Below are 15,385 nucleotides of genomic sequence, written 5' to 3' on the forward strand. Positions count from 1 at the left end.
AATGGGGATAAAATAGTCATAAGAGGCAGATGGAGGGAGGCAACTGGAAGTGATGGGGTATGGGGAGCAGAATGAGGGCTTCAGAATCAGGTATGGAGGACAGGAGAAATGGCTAGATGGCCATGAAAATGAATATAAATCTGTAACTGATGAGGCTGAGTGTAGGGCATTGAGCTGAGAGACAACCAGAGCTGTTAACACTGGGCAAGGCATCTACCGCCTTTCCCTGCTACCTGGCCAGCACTTTCCGGCTTAGCAAAGAGCTGTAACACTTCAGAGCCTGCCGGCTCCCCAAGAGCATCTTTGGAGCTCTCCTCTTTCCACTACCTAGCGGGCACTTCCTGGCTTAGCAAAGAGCTGTAACCCTTCGGAACCCGCCGGCTCTCCCGGAACCTGCCTGGGATGCCAGGCTGCCTCCTTGTCAACTAGTCGGCTCCCTATCGGCTTAGCCTAAGCCTGGACAGGTTCAGTGCAGAGAGACAGGGCAACACCTGGGAGAGACCAGTCAGCGACAGGGCGCCAGAGGTAGCGGCAGGAGCAGGCAATCTCCCCTCCCTGCTCTCGTCTTGCCCCCAGCCAGGAGATCATCATCCAACATCTGGCGCCTCAACATGGAGCCTTGGAACTGATACCGCAGAAAGGTAAGCCACCCAACTTTTGAAACAAGCAATCTGTTTTTTCCTCCTGTGTTTCCGTTGGAAGCCATCTCGCCAATTTAAGTAAGCCAAAGGAGCTTTTGCTACCTCCTGACCAGGGCCACTCTCTGGTGTTGGTTCAAGGCTTCCCTGGCCTCTGCTTCAATCCTGACAGCCTGCAATGGGTATTGGCAAAGACTCTCTATCTAGACTCTCTTTAAAACAAAAAGAAAACTGGTAACGCAGCAGCAATTTAAAAGCCATAAGCGGCTGCCACTTCTTAAATCTTCGGGAAGGCTTGGTGCTCTTGGACCATTGTGGAATCCCCCAAAAGCCATTAGGCCAAGGGAATGTTCCCATTGGACAAAGCATTTCTCCTCATTTCTATCATGGGAAACTCCACCTCACGTAAATGTTCACCTCAGGCCAGGCAAATATATTCCCTACTAAAGACCCACGGAATAAGAATAGGCAAAAAGCAAGCCTCCTCGTTTTGTGAGGAAGTTCTTCAGATAGCACCATGCATGACAGAGGATAATATTTACAGTCCAGACTCATGAAGCAAAGTAGCTTCCCTTATCAAAAACAGAGATAAAACCCCCCTTGTGAGTTTTTGTCGATCTTAGCTGCAATTCAGCAATGTATAGGACCATTGAAAATAGGACAGACTGAGAACAACAACACAGCTCCTGGGGCCCCTCAGTCAAATGAACCCAAAGATCAAGGTCCCCCAAATCACCTCTTTTCAGACCTCACAACCCTTACCCAAATAATAAGAGAAATAAAATCAATATACCCACCTCTTCCCCTTTATGCCTTGGAGGAAATGCCAAAAAATCCATCTGCTCCTTCTGCTCCTCCCTCCCCCATCCAAAGGCAAGGCTCCATTAAAATACCAAAGGAGCTTTCCCCTGCCTCCCCACTTACTTCCCAACCAAAGAGAGATAAATCCCCCCCTTCTCCTAGCCACAAAAGTGAGAGACCTCCAGAATCTGCAGATAAAACCCTGCCAAATTCCTTAGTCCCTTGCAATCAACCATCAACCACTCAACAACTTTGTGATCTCAGGGACTCTCATGCACAAACAAACCCTGTCTCCCATGCTACTCTGGAATCTGATGCAGAACTCAAAACTCCAACTACTCAAGCATTTCCAGTTAATATCAACCCCACCTGAGCTAAGCCACTTAAATGGTACCCACTCCAAGCCTCAGACCTAAAAGAACTCAGGCAAGCAGTGAAGAAAGATGGCATTCATGCACCTTGGACAAAATCCCTCCTGCAGAGCCATATTGCCAACTTAAACACCCCCCAAGATTGGAGCTAAATTTGCTGTTCTGCTCTTCCTGGCCCAATGTTTCTAGAGTGGGAAGCGTACTATCATGATGAATGTCTTCAACAAGTCAGGAAAAACCAGGGAAGGGGCCATGACACTCCATGAGGTTTTAAAGAACTCTTTGGCCAGGAAGATTTCTCTACTGGGGCACAACAGGCAACTCAGCCAGCAGGATACTATGACCAGGTCTGCCTCTGTGCCATTCAAGCTTGGAATAGGCTCACTCCACCCTCAGGGTCACAAGACTGCACCCACTCCCTGCTCTCCCTTCATCAGAAGTCTGGAGAATCCCTATCTGATTTTATTCTCAGAACTAAAATGAGCTTAGAAAGAAAACTCTCCAACCCCACAGCTAGAGACCTTCTTCTTAAAAACATTGTTTGGGAAGGCATGACTTCTGAGTCTAGGCTAGCTTGCCAGGGTCTCTGGCAAGAGCATCACGATAGGTGGATTGTGGCAACCAGAGAAATAGGAACTGCATCACACCAGGTCGCATCCATAGCTCAGACATTTGTGGCAGCAGTAAAAACAGAAGGAATCTGCTTCAAATGTGGAGAGGCAGGACATTGGAAGGATGAATGCCCACTAAACTCCCCTTTGATAATAGATTCCTATCCTCCTAAGTTCTCCTGTCCCCACTGCAGAAAGGGTTTCCACTGGAGGAGGCACTGTACTGCTCGATATGATAAAGATGGTAAATGACTAGAGCCTTTAAACTTCAAATGGGGCAACCCTCAGCCCTGACAGTAAGAGGGAAAACTACTCCTGTAGAAGCCTTATGGGTATCCAGCATCTCAGAAGGCTCCCACCCTAAGTTAACCATTAAAATAGATGATAAACCATTCAAGTGTCTTATTGACACTGGAGCAGACTGGACGATTCTAAGACAGCAAAAGGTCCCACAGAACTGGCAGTTGACCCCTGGGCCCAAGCTCTTAGGCATAGGGGGTACCTCTCACACATTCATCACCAAACAGACCTATAAGGGGGAAGACCCATATGGGGCTACCAACCTTATACGCCCCCTGGTAGCTCAAGTAGCCACCAATCTCTTAGGAAGAGATATCTTACAAGCCTTAGATATGGTTCTTACCATGAGGCCAGAAAGAGACCACATTAAGATAGAGGATATTACTTATGAAGAAAATAGTACCCAAGGAGACCCAAATAACCCCCCTCCAAATCACCCCCAATTCTAGGGGCCACTGTTAAATTTAGTACTCCCTGCATTGACTGGTTCTCTGATGAAGCTGTCTGGGTCCCACAGTGGCCTCTATCAAGGGAGAAACTTAGGGCCCTAAGAGAACTCATAGAGGAGCATCTGTCTCTACAACACATCAATTCTTCCCACAGTCCATGGAATACCCCTGTGTTTGCTATAAAAAAGAGCTCAGGGGGGTGGAGACTACTGGAAGATTTGAGGGCAATTAACAAAACCATGTGAATCTGGGGCTCCCCGCAAAGAGGGCTACCCCACATCACAGCCATTCCTGCCAATGTTCCTCTATTAGCAACAGACATAAAAGATTGCTTTTTTTTCCATTCCTCTCCACCTCCGGGACTGTGAACACTTTGCATTCTCAGTGCCTCCCATTAACAACTCTGGCCCAGCTTCATGATATGAATGGATTGTTCTTTCCAAAGGAATGGCTAACAGTCCTACCATTTATCAGGAGTCTGTAGCCACTGCATTAAAAACCCTTTTTAGACAAAGGACTCAACATCTATCATTACATGGATGACATCTTGGTCTGGGGAGATGCTTCTACCTCCCCCTCCCAACTTAAGGACCAGCTAATACCTCCCTATCTGCCCTAGGATTCAAAATAGCCCTCACAAAATTCAACTTATTCCCCCCATTGCATTTCTAGGAACAGAGATCTCCCTTACTTCAATACGTCCCCTCAAGCCCACCCTTTCCTTCCCTCAATAATTAACTCTTGCCTCCCTACAGAGCTTTTTGGGCAACCTCAGTTGGCTTCGACCCTGGCTTCACCTCCCCACAAGCACCCTTCAACCCCTCTTTAACCTCCTGAACAGAGATAAAAAAAAATCCCTCCTCCCCAAGGACACTGTCCCCAGAAGCAGTCCAAGCCCTAAAATCTGTCAATTGAGCCCTAAATGACATGGCTCTTGCTAGATATGACCCAACAGTACCTGTATATCTCATCTTTAATTCTTCCCCCACCCTTGTAGGAGCACTTTACCAACCACAGGGGGTGCTAGAATGATTCCATACCCCGATGGGTGGTGCACCCCGAATTCTAAATGAAGTGGATGCACTTGCCAATATGATAAAAAATGACATAGATAGGGCCCTACAAATCCTAGGAAAAGAACCTGATGATCTTGTCACCCCCTTCTCCCTCTCCAATGTTCAGTGCCTGATCAAAAATCATACCCATTTACTATCAGCTTAATAGGATTCCCAGGACAAATTGACAACCACTATCCTGATGAAAAATGGGCCTCTGCCCTCCCTCTGTTGCGATGGCTACCCCCCAAACTATTCTCCAGAGAGCCCATAGCAGGAGGCCCCTCAATATTTACCAATGGGGGAAAGAGGGGAGCTGCAGCAGTAATATACTACTTCCCTGAAGATGAACCCCCTATCCTCCAATTCAAAGAGCTCCCCCACCACTCCCCCCAATATAAAGAACTATATGCCATTTACCTAGCTCTAAAAGAAGTCAAAGGCCCCCTTAACCTCTTTTCAGACAGCGGATATGCTGTCAATTTTCTTCCTTGGTTGTCAAGATCATTTATCAAACTAGATGACAACCCACTTTCCCCTCTACTTGTAAAGGTTTCTGCCCTCCTACAGGAGAGAGCTTTTCCCATCTATATCCAACACATCCGATCCCACAGTCCCCTACCAGGTCCTATATCTGAGGGGAATGCACTCGCTGACCAAACTGCCTCAACAGGAACATTTATAGCCTCCATTGGGCAAGCTGACCAATTTCACTCACGCACACACATAAATATAAAGGGGCTTCATGCTCACTTCCCCCACATCCCCCTTGCTCAGCTTCAAAGAATAATAAAAGCATGTACCTCTTGTGCATCCCTCATTACCACCCCAGCTTTGCAAACCATGGGTACCAATCCCTGAGGCTTCAAATCTAATGCCTTATGGCAAATTGATGTTACACATGTTCCCTAATTCGGTTGACAAAAATATGTTTTTGTCACCATAGATACTTACTCACATTTTGTATGGGCTACAGCCCAGACAGGTGAAAACTCAAAAAGGCTGCTCTACCATATGCTCTCTACTTTTGCCATCATGGGCATTCCTCAACAGATAAAAACTGATAATGGCCCTGCCTTCACTAGCTCTCAATTTAAAACCTTCTGCACACACTGGAAAATTGTCCATCATAAGGGAATTCCCCACAACCCTCAGGGTCAAGGAATAATAGAAAGAACACACCAGACCCTGAAGGCCCAGCTTCAAAAACAACAAACCACTACTTATCCCCCTAATGTACAACTAATGATGGCCCTGACTACCCTAAACATATTCAACATCTACAAAACCTCCAAACACCCTCCTATTTCCCTCCATTGGCACACACCAAAATTAGTTCCCCCTATCCTAGTACGGTGGTGAGATCCTTTGGATGAAATTTGGAAGGGACCAGACCCCCTCCTCACAACCAGGAGGGGTTTCACTTGTGTTTTTCCACAGGACCAGCCCAAGCCTATCTGGGTCCCTGCCAGAAATGTCCGACACCAACTCACCAACCAAGAAGATGGCCTGCCTCTCATTGACAGATCAAGAACCGAGGATGAAGAGGAGAAGGTAAAGGAGACACCATGCCCAGAGGAGCAGCAGAATCTCCTGGAAGGACATCCATGACCTGATAACAGCTGCCCAGACCATGTGCCCTCCAGAAGCCCCTCTCTCCTCCATTCTCTTGGCAGTTTTCACCATCCTTCATGCTAACTCTGCTACCGCCCAGCCTCCCCCTAGCCTTCCCAACACCTACCATTGGAGATTCTATGCTAGGGAAACCTATAATGGACACAATAAAGTTATAGGAACCCAGGACTGCCCCCTTGAAGGATGTCAAACCAAGATTGAGATCCCCCTACACCTGGAATCCATCTCCACACACAAGCCCTTTTCTCTGCTTTCCTTACCAAAACACAGGTAAATGTCTCCAGGAGGTTGCCACATATGGAGTTTGCAGATATTGGAGCTACAGGATGGAATCCACCAGTTGCGATGGCACCATGCTTACCAACCTTAAAACTCATTTTCAGCTTTTCCTCAGCAATCCGTGGAATTAATGTTGGTGAACTGGAGTAGTGGGTAAACTTTACCCCAGTGGTTATGCCAGACACCTGGTAGCTGACCTGCATGTCTCCCGTGAACTTGGCCCTGCCCCCAAATCAGCCTCTACTCATGCAAATATTATCCAACAGGAAAACCGCTCTCAGGAGGAACTACAAGCTACCCTCTCCTGACTATAATACATCCAATATGCAGCAGACCTCCTTCCCCTGATGACCTATCCCAATTCCTCCCAATGCTTTTTCTGTGCCTCCCTCTCCTGACCATTATTAACAGCCATTCCCATTAACTTTTCACTTTACGACCTCCATGGACCCCTGCCCACAAGGAAAACACAGGACATTCCTCTCTTTGACCTACCCCCACCTCTTTGCCTTGTAGGACCCTCCTCGAAACCCCATCTCACATGTGCTCATGACATCACCATTACCAAATCAGTATGTGTCAACCCTCCTGCCCTACTCTGGTGCAAGGACACTATAGGTGCCTGTATCAACCCTCATTTTCAAGGCTCCTGATCCCCCATGATTGTTGTTCCTCAGGTTTATCTCTATGAACCTGAAGAGCTCGCCTTGCAGATGGGAGAAAGCTGAAAGAAGAGAGAGATTTCATCCCTCTGCTCATTGGACTAGGCCTTGCTGTCTCACTTGGTGCTACTGGAACTGCTAGAGCAGCCCTTGTCCAAACACAGCACCTGGCCGGCCACTGCCAGGACAAGCTTGACCAGGCAATGGCCTCTACGACAGACAGCCTTGAATCTCTTCAATGCCAGATAACCTCTTTAGCAGGAGTTGCTCTCCAAAACTGGAGGGCTGTGGACTTGTTGACTGCTGAACAGGGTGGGACTTGTGTTTTTGGGGGGAGGAATGTTGCTTCTATGTCAATGAATCTGGGAGTGTAGAACAAGATGTACATATGCTCAAAGAGCTCCGGGGGAACCAACGGACTTGCTATATTCCCAAAACCCCTACCCCTTGGTATTCTGGAGCCTTGCTTCTCTTGGCACCCTGCCTCATTCAGTTTCTAAAACAACAGATGAGTAACATTGCAAAGGTAACTATCAATCAGGTCTTAGGTCAATATCAAACTGTTTCCTACATAGGAGACATTTATTCTAATGACACCTCTCCTCTATAAAAGAAAAGAGAGGGAATTGTAGGGCACTGAGCTGAGAGTCAACCAGGTGTCTGGTCGAACGAGCTTCTGAACCCCGGAGACCCTTTAGGGATGGTAGGCCGTTCAGCTCTGTTCCTGGTTTCCTGGCTCTCTCAGCTTCTGCCCTTCACAGCTCCTCTCACAGAGAGGTTGAGAGGTCTATGATCATCGGGTCATGTAGGAATGGTGCCTCAGGCTTTCCTCACATGCATATGAGGCATCCCCAAAAACCTCAGACTAATCCAATGAGGTTACCTGCTGCTAAAACCTTCACCCACCCCAAACTGTATATATTGAGCTTAATTGAGAAGTAAAGTGCACACAAGAACCATCCTGTTGTCTGAGAACTTCCGTCGTGGACCCTCCCTTCTTTGCCAGCTAGCAGGCTCCAGAGCTGTTAACACTGGGCAAGGGATCTACTGCCTTTCCCTGCTACCTGGCCGGCACTTCCCGGCTTAGCAAAGAGCTGTAACCCTATGGAACCCGCCGGCTCTCCCGGAACCTGCCTGGGATGCCGGGCTGCCTCTTTGTCAGCTAGTCAGCTCCCTATTGGCTTAGCACGAGCCTGGACCAGTTCAGCACAGAGAGACAGGGGCAACACCTGGGAGAGACCAGTCAGCGACAGGGTGCCAGAGGTAGCGGCAGGGGCAGGCAATCTCCCCTCCCTGCTCACGCCCTGCCCCCAGCCGGCAGAACGTTGTCTAACAGCTGAGAACATGGGAGTCATTTCCAGGACTAAACAGAGACCTGTGATAACGGAGGTACCCAAGAATCAATGAGAATGACCTTAGCTGTGGCCCTCAACATTAAGAATATGAAACCTAAAGAGTCTACCTCCTGTAGCCAGGCAGGAACCACAGTGGTGCAATAGAGATAGCAACTCACCCACAAATCTTTCAAAACCAAATTTATCCCGTCCACAAGAAATGCAGACACAGAGGTGAAACAGAGACTGAGGGAATGGCCAAACAATAACCAGCCCAACTTGAGACCAATCCTATGGGCAAACAACAATCTCTTACACTATTAATGATACTCTTACTTGCAGCCATGAGCATATTGTCCTGGGAGAGGCTTCATCCAGCACCTGATTCAGATAGATATAGACACCTACATCCAAACAGTGGATGGAGCTTGAGGACTCTTATAGAAGAATAGGAGGAAAGATTGTGGGCCCCAAAGTGGATAGAAACTCCATGGGAAGACCAACAGAGTCAATTAACCTGGACCCTTGTGGCGCTCAGAGTCTGAACCACCAATAAAAAAAATACAAGGGCTAGACCTAGTACTCCTCGAACACATGTAGCAGACATGTAGCTTTGTCTCAACATGAGTCCTGAACAGCTTGAATAAGGGTATCTCAAAAGTCTGTGTGTGTTGTTCTAGCTGTGCATCCTTGTCTGGCTTCAGTGGGAGAGAAACAACCTAGCCTCTAGCCTCATAGATATTTTAAGTACTAGGATGGGGAGACATCCAGAGAACCTTCACCCATTCAGAGAAGAAGGGGAAGGAGGATGAGGGAAGGATTGTGAGAGGAGGTAAACAGGGAGGGACAGTGAGTGGGGTGTAAAGTAAATAAGTAAAAAAAAAATAATTTTTAAAAAAAAATTAGAGATTTTTTTAAAATTCCTAAGATCAAGAATCCAATAATTCCAATATTTCAAAAAATAAGTAAGAAAGATTAATGGATAAAGGCTACTGCTGTATTTGACAACCTGAGTTGCAACACTAGGATCCACACAGATTTAGGAAAACATATTGGGTTCCTCAAACATTTCCTCTGACCTTTGCATATGCACTGTGATGTATATACCCCAAATACCCTCTTTCATACATACATACACACACATACGTACATACATACATACATACATAAAATGTAAAATTTCAGTAAAATAAAACTGCTATCTAAGTAACATTTAAAGTTGATTAAAATGCCTGTGCATTTATGTATAGCCTTTACTCATTAGGCTGAACTGTGTTCCATTTTTACCTTTTTTTCCAATAATTTATATTTTTTCACATTGCATCTTGAATGAAGATACCTTCTCTCCTCTCCTCCCAGTCCTGACCTTATAAATCTCTCACTTCACTGTCTCCTCTCCTTCTCCTCAGAGAAGGGGAAATACTCCTTGGGTTCCACTTCACCATGGGACATCTATTCTGGGTATTGAATTTCATAAAAAAATATGTACTACTGGAATTAAAGAAAAATTAACATTGGCTCATAAATAGTACCAGACTTTCTAAAAAATACAAGTCATCAGCACTAAAAATAAACTAAGAACACTGCACTTAGTGACATCATCCATCAAGGGTAGCAGGCTTGATTACTGCTGGTATAACAGCTTTAATTTAGTTAATCACTAGCATCACTGTTTATGCAATAGCATTGACACAAAGAGTTAAGATAGCTATTTTTGTTAACCATCTAGCAAAAAAACATTATTAATGTATTCACTATACAAGAGGATTTATATAGGTATCTGGAACAATGGACTGATGCTCTATAACCTATCAAATTATGTGAAGGAAGTTTAAGGTTCAAGAGTTAGCAGCCATCTCAAGTGTCGTGACAAATCATTGGAGTAGTGTTATTTCTAAAATTTACAATGATTGTCATTACAATTAGAAAAAAGGTTATATACACCTGTAGGGTATTTGGCATAAATCTAACACCTTCCTGGATGTTCTAACTTTAAATAGTGAGGTTATGAATTTAAAGAATGCTGTTCCATTGAACTTTCATATTGCAGATAATCCCTATAAAATTATCTGTGACCTGAGGTCAGTATTTCCATTTTGGTCAAACCTCAGGAAACACATATATAGCTTGATCACAGTAGCCCTTCTTGTCCTGGAATAATTTTATTCCTGCCCATCATGTTAAAGCTTGTCTCTAAATACACAAACAGGCTGTCAGACAAAGTACATGACTTGAAACTGAAAATGGAACCCCAGATAGTTATTAATTTAACAGGCTAGCAAGCCAAGGACAGGTAAGATTCTGCACAGATCCTTACCAACCTAAGATAGAAATGCATTGTTTATGATAATGCATATTCCACAAAGGGTAAGGAAGGCTCTCTTGTCAGAATGACCTAAGACAGGCTCAGTCTGGTTTATGCAATAAAAGGGGGAGATGTGGAGAGCTTTGGGGACTTCCTGGCAGAAATCTGACATTGGCTAAGGACCAGGAAATGGACAGCTTGGAAGAAATCTGATATAAGCCAAGGACAATGAAATGGACTGCAGGCAGGGATCTGACATTACACTGGATCAAAGAAGTAATTTCAGGCAGAAATTTAAATCCTAGGCTAGAACAAAAAAAAATCAGGCAGGAATCTAAATCCTAGGCTAGAACAAAGAAGTAATTATAAGCAGAAATCTAAATTTTAAGCTAGAACAAAGAAGTAGGCTTCAGGCACGAAAATGACTTTGGGCTAGGACAGAGAAGTAGGCTCTGATAAAAATATCAGGTCATCCTGATAAGCCCTTAGAAATAATAATGACAGGAGTGATCACGGGACTATGTTTATTGTTGTGCATGTTCTCTGATTATCTGAGTTTATTGCCTTGCTTGTTCTTTGACTATTTGCATCTATTGTATTGCTAGTTCTTCAACCTAGAACTGACCTTAATACTTGCATATAATTTAAATAGTATAAAGGCAACAAAGGAGGAGAAATGAGAAGGCATGGGGAAGGGGGATAGCATCTGAAACATAAATTAATAAAATATTGAATTAAAAAAGATTATTCTATGTGGGGAGCCGACAGAAGGCGACTATCATCCTTGCAGCCATCTTGAGCCATATACCCTGACAAGAGGCTTGTTTACAATAGCCTACAACAGCTGAACACACTCTGATAACATCTTGGTTTAGATACCCAGGATCTTTCCTTGGGTGTGTGAGATTAAAGGTATGTGACTTAAGGGAGTGACTTAGAGATCAGATTTAGAGACAAGACCTAAGGGCATGACTTAAAGGCGTGGACTAACTTAGAAGTGAGACATATAAAAGGCAGAGGCAGACAGAGCAAAGCAACAGATTACTTGACAGCAGTACAATTAGGCAGAACAATTTGGAGTAACAGAGATTCAGACACTAGGAGTAGGAGTAGACATTAGACACTCAGAAGAGAACAACTCAGTACAACTTGGAGTATAACTTGGAGTATAACTTGGAGTAGGAATTAGGCATTGAGGAAGAAGACACTTGGACTAGAGAACTTGGAAGAAGAATTATTAGGTATTAGTCACTTGGCACTTGGAGGAAGAACAGAGAATTAGGCATTAGACATTAGGCACTTAGCACTTGGAAGAAGTAACTTGGAACTTGGAGGCACTAGGAACTAGGAACTAGGGATTAGGAACTCAAGACTTGGGACTTGGAGAGAAGAAGAGAGACTGAAGAATAAACAGGGTTGAATCACACTCTGTCTGGTCTCCATTCTTCGAGTCCATCCTCACTCTCTTGCTGAACCCTGACCCGTGGGCCAGAGATGCTTGGGGCAGTGTGGGCTAACAAGTTAGTCCCCAAGGCTTTTGGCAGTGTGGGTTCCAACATTGACAGAATGGTCTGAGACATTTTGGCCCCCAAAGTGGGGTAGTACAGTTCTCAACATTTCTGGCCCCCAAACGTGGGGTAGCTCTTGGGCCACAACAATTCTAACTAAACACTAAATAATATACATTCTACTCAAGCTTCTAATATTGACATCAATCAAACCTATAGTAAGTGCTCAGACTCATAGATATTGAACAACTTGTTATTGGGTGACAAATGGTTCAAAGAATAAATTGAGAAATAAGTGAAAATAAAAACACAAACAACAAAAACCCTAGGACTAAGGAAAAGTCAACCTTTATGAGAAATTTATAGCTCAAAGTGTCTACATTTAAAGATCAGCAAAATGAAAGACAAAAAGACTATGCAAATCAAAACTTAAAAGAAACTTAATCAAAACTTAAAATAAAAACAAAAAATACTGTACACACTAAAATAATAATAATAACAATAATAGTAATAATAACAATAACGATATAAATCAGAGAAGAAATCAATTAAATAAAAAAAGAAAAGAAACTATTAGCAAATTGAAGAAATGGCTCACTAGACCCTTGGTTCAACTAACCAAAACTTAAAAAAAAAATCCTAATTAATAGCAACAGAAGTGAACAGAAATATTTTACAACAAATAGTGAAGAAATGGATGACTTTCTTTCTTCATCCAAGCTACCAAAGTTAAACAAAGAAGAGATCAGTACTCTACACAAACCAATGAAATATGAGTGGTTTTAAATAGTAAAAAGACAGCATACAGTAATAAATATAAACAAAAATGAATATGAAATATTAGAGGATTTGTGAGGAGTTGGGAAATAATTGAAGTCATCAAAATATATTGCATAAAAATATTTTTTAAAAATGCTTTAAAATAGTAAACAAACAAACAAACAAAACAAATAAAAAAACCCTTCCCACTAAAATAGAACCCAGGTATAGATGGATTCAAAGTAGAATTTTACCAGACCTTCAGGAAAGATCTATAAAAAGCCCTTTTCAGCCTTACAAAAAACATTTTTCATCTAAAAGCAGTTACCTTTGACCTTCTTTATCAAAAATGTTATACAACTCTAGTTTTGTATTATTTTTGTTTACTTGATGCTTACCTCTTGTCTTATTTTATTTATAAAATAGTGTGAACATATTTTTCTCAATAAAACAAGCCTACGTTAGATAAAAACCCATGAAATTATATATGAAATAAAGAAAACTTGATTATACCACAAATACTTAACAGTCACAAATATACATAAAAGATATTAAACCTTGAGACACAGAGAAACATTGTTATCCTATAATTTGGGGTATATTCATGATAAAAAAGAAATTATTATATAATAAAATGCATTGTGATCATTTGGAAAGACTAAGATGTCTTTTTATGTCTCCTATCATATTCAGCAAGTTTTCAAATTACCATTGAAGCAGGAATACTTTTAAACCACAATAGTATCTTAACTTGGAATTACAAAGGGCTTTATTAAATGCTGTGATAGAACCCTATATATGTATCAATAGATGATTACTCACTGGTAATGGGCACACCAACAGAAGTGGTTTATTCATCTCATATTGTGAATGGAAGTCAAGGCAAGAATCCCAGGCAAGAACCTGAAGACAAGTGCTGATATAGAGGTCAAGAAAGGGTGCTGCTTATTGACTTTGTCTCCATGGCTTGCTTGGCCTGCTTTCTTATAGAATTCAGAACAACTTGCTGAGAAATGACACCATCCACAATGGCTGGGTCCTACCACATTAATAATTAATTTAAAAACCTCCACAGTATTACCCACAAGCCAATACTGTGGAGGGTATGTTCCACAATTAAGATTCAATTTTTCTCAAATGACCCTAGCTTGTATTAAGTTCACAAAAAATCTAACCAGGACAGTAAAGCATTGGCATAACCATGGCAGAATTTTAACTGGCTTGATTTTATGGTAGTCTTGTGCCTTGTGCAGGTAAGTTGGGTGGTGTGAGTTGATGTATACAACAGCCATGTCTTGTCCAGAATTCCGCATTTTGTATTTCTTCTCTTCGACTACCAGATGCTACATTCTTTGCCACTTCTCTCAGTGTTCTGACCCTTGTATGAGTGAGCTTGATACACTACTTCACTTTTTAGCAAGCACTCATTGATACCCTGCATTTTGTCCAGTTGTGTGTCTCTGCATTATTAACTACCTACTGCAAAAGAGAAAATTCTCTGAACAAGCCAGTAGCAACAAAAGATCTATGGGTTAAGAATATTTAGAAGGAAATTTGGCAAGGTCATTTACAAGAACAGTGATCTATTGCCCTGCATACCCAATGGTATCAACAGTAAAGGGATTTTGACCACTGCTAGGCATGAACTCTCTCCTTTGTAATAGTGTCGGGAACTGCTCTGCCAAATGTTGGAACCCGCACTGCCAAAAGCTTGGGGGCCAAAATTGTTAGAACCCGCACTGCTCCAAGCTTTGGGAGCTAAATTATCCTGGCTCATACTGCTGCTCTGGTCCATGGGTCAGGGTTCAGCAAGAGAGAGAGTGAGGGCAGACCAAAGAATGGAGGCCAGACAGAATGTGATTCAATCCCGTTTATTCTCAAGTCTCTCTTCTTTTCTCTTTCCAAGTTTCTTGTTCCTATTCCAAGTCCCAAGTCTCGAGTTCCTAGTCCCTATTTCCTAGTCCCTAGTGCCTCCAAGTTCAAGTTTCCAGTCCCTTCTTCTGTCTGCCTGTTGCCTTTTATAAGTCTGACTTCTCAAGTCACACCTTTAAGTCACACACACCCAAGGGAAAATCCTGGGTATATAAAACAAGATGTTGCCGGGCAGTGGTGGTGCACGCCTTTAATCCCAGTATTTGGGAGGCAGAGGCAAGCGGATTTCTGAGTTCGAGGCCAGCCTGGTCTACAGAGTGAGTTCCAGGACAGCCAAGGCTACATAGAGAAACCCTGTTTCAAAAAAACAGAAAACAAAAACAAGATGTTACCAGCATTGCTCAGCTGTTGTAGGCTGTTGAAAACAAGTCTCTTGTCAGGATATATGGCTCAAGATGGCTGCAAGGATGATAGCCGCCTTCTGTCAACTCCCCACATAATAGGACTTTTATCTATTCATAAATTATTGTTACCCTATAACTGCTGGGTCACACTTGACATATCTTTCATGAGAGCTCAGTATTTTAAAGGGGATGACCTTTACTGGGTGAAACTGTTGATATTTTTCTTGTGCATCAGTCTACACTTCGCTTTACAGAATTTAAGATATCCAGCAGAGGCAAAGTTGCCTTCTCAGTTTAAGCTTATTTTCATATTTCCAAAGTGAGTGCTAGCTATAGTAAAAGGGTCTTATCTTGCTATGCTGGGCAAACAAGAGCAATAGCAACATCATGTGCTATTTAGGG

This window comes from Arvicanthis niloticus, chromosome 12, assembly GCF_011762505.2.
Source record: "Arvicanthis niloticus isolate mArvNil1 chromosome 12, mArvNil1.pat.X, whole genome shotgun sequence".
Classification (NCBI taxonomy): Eukaryota; Metazoa; Chordata; class Mammalia; order Rodentia; family Muridae; genus Arvicanthis; species Arvicanthis niloticus.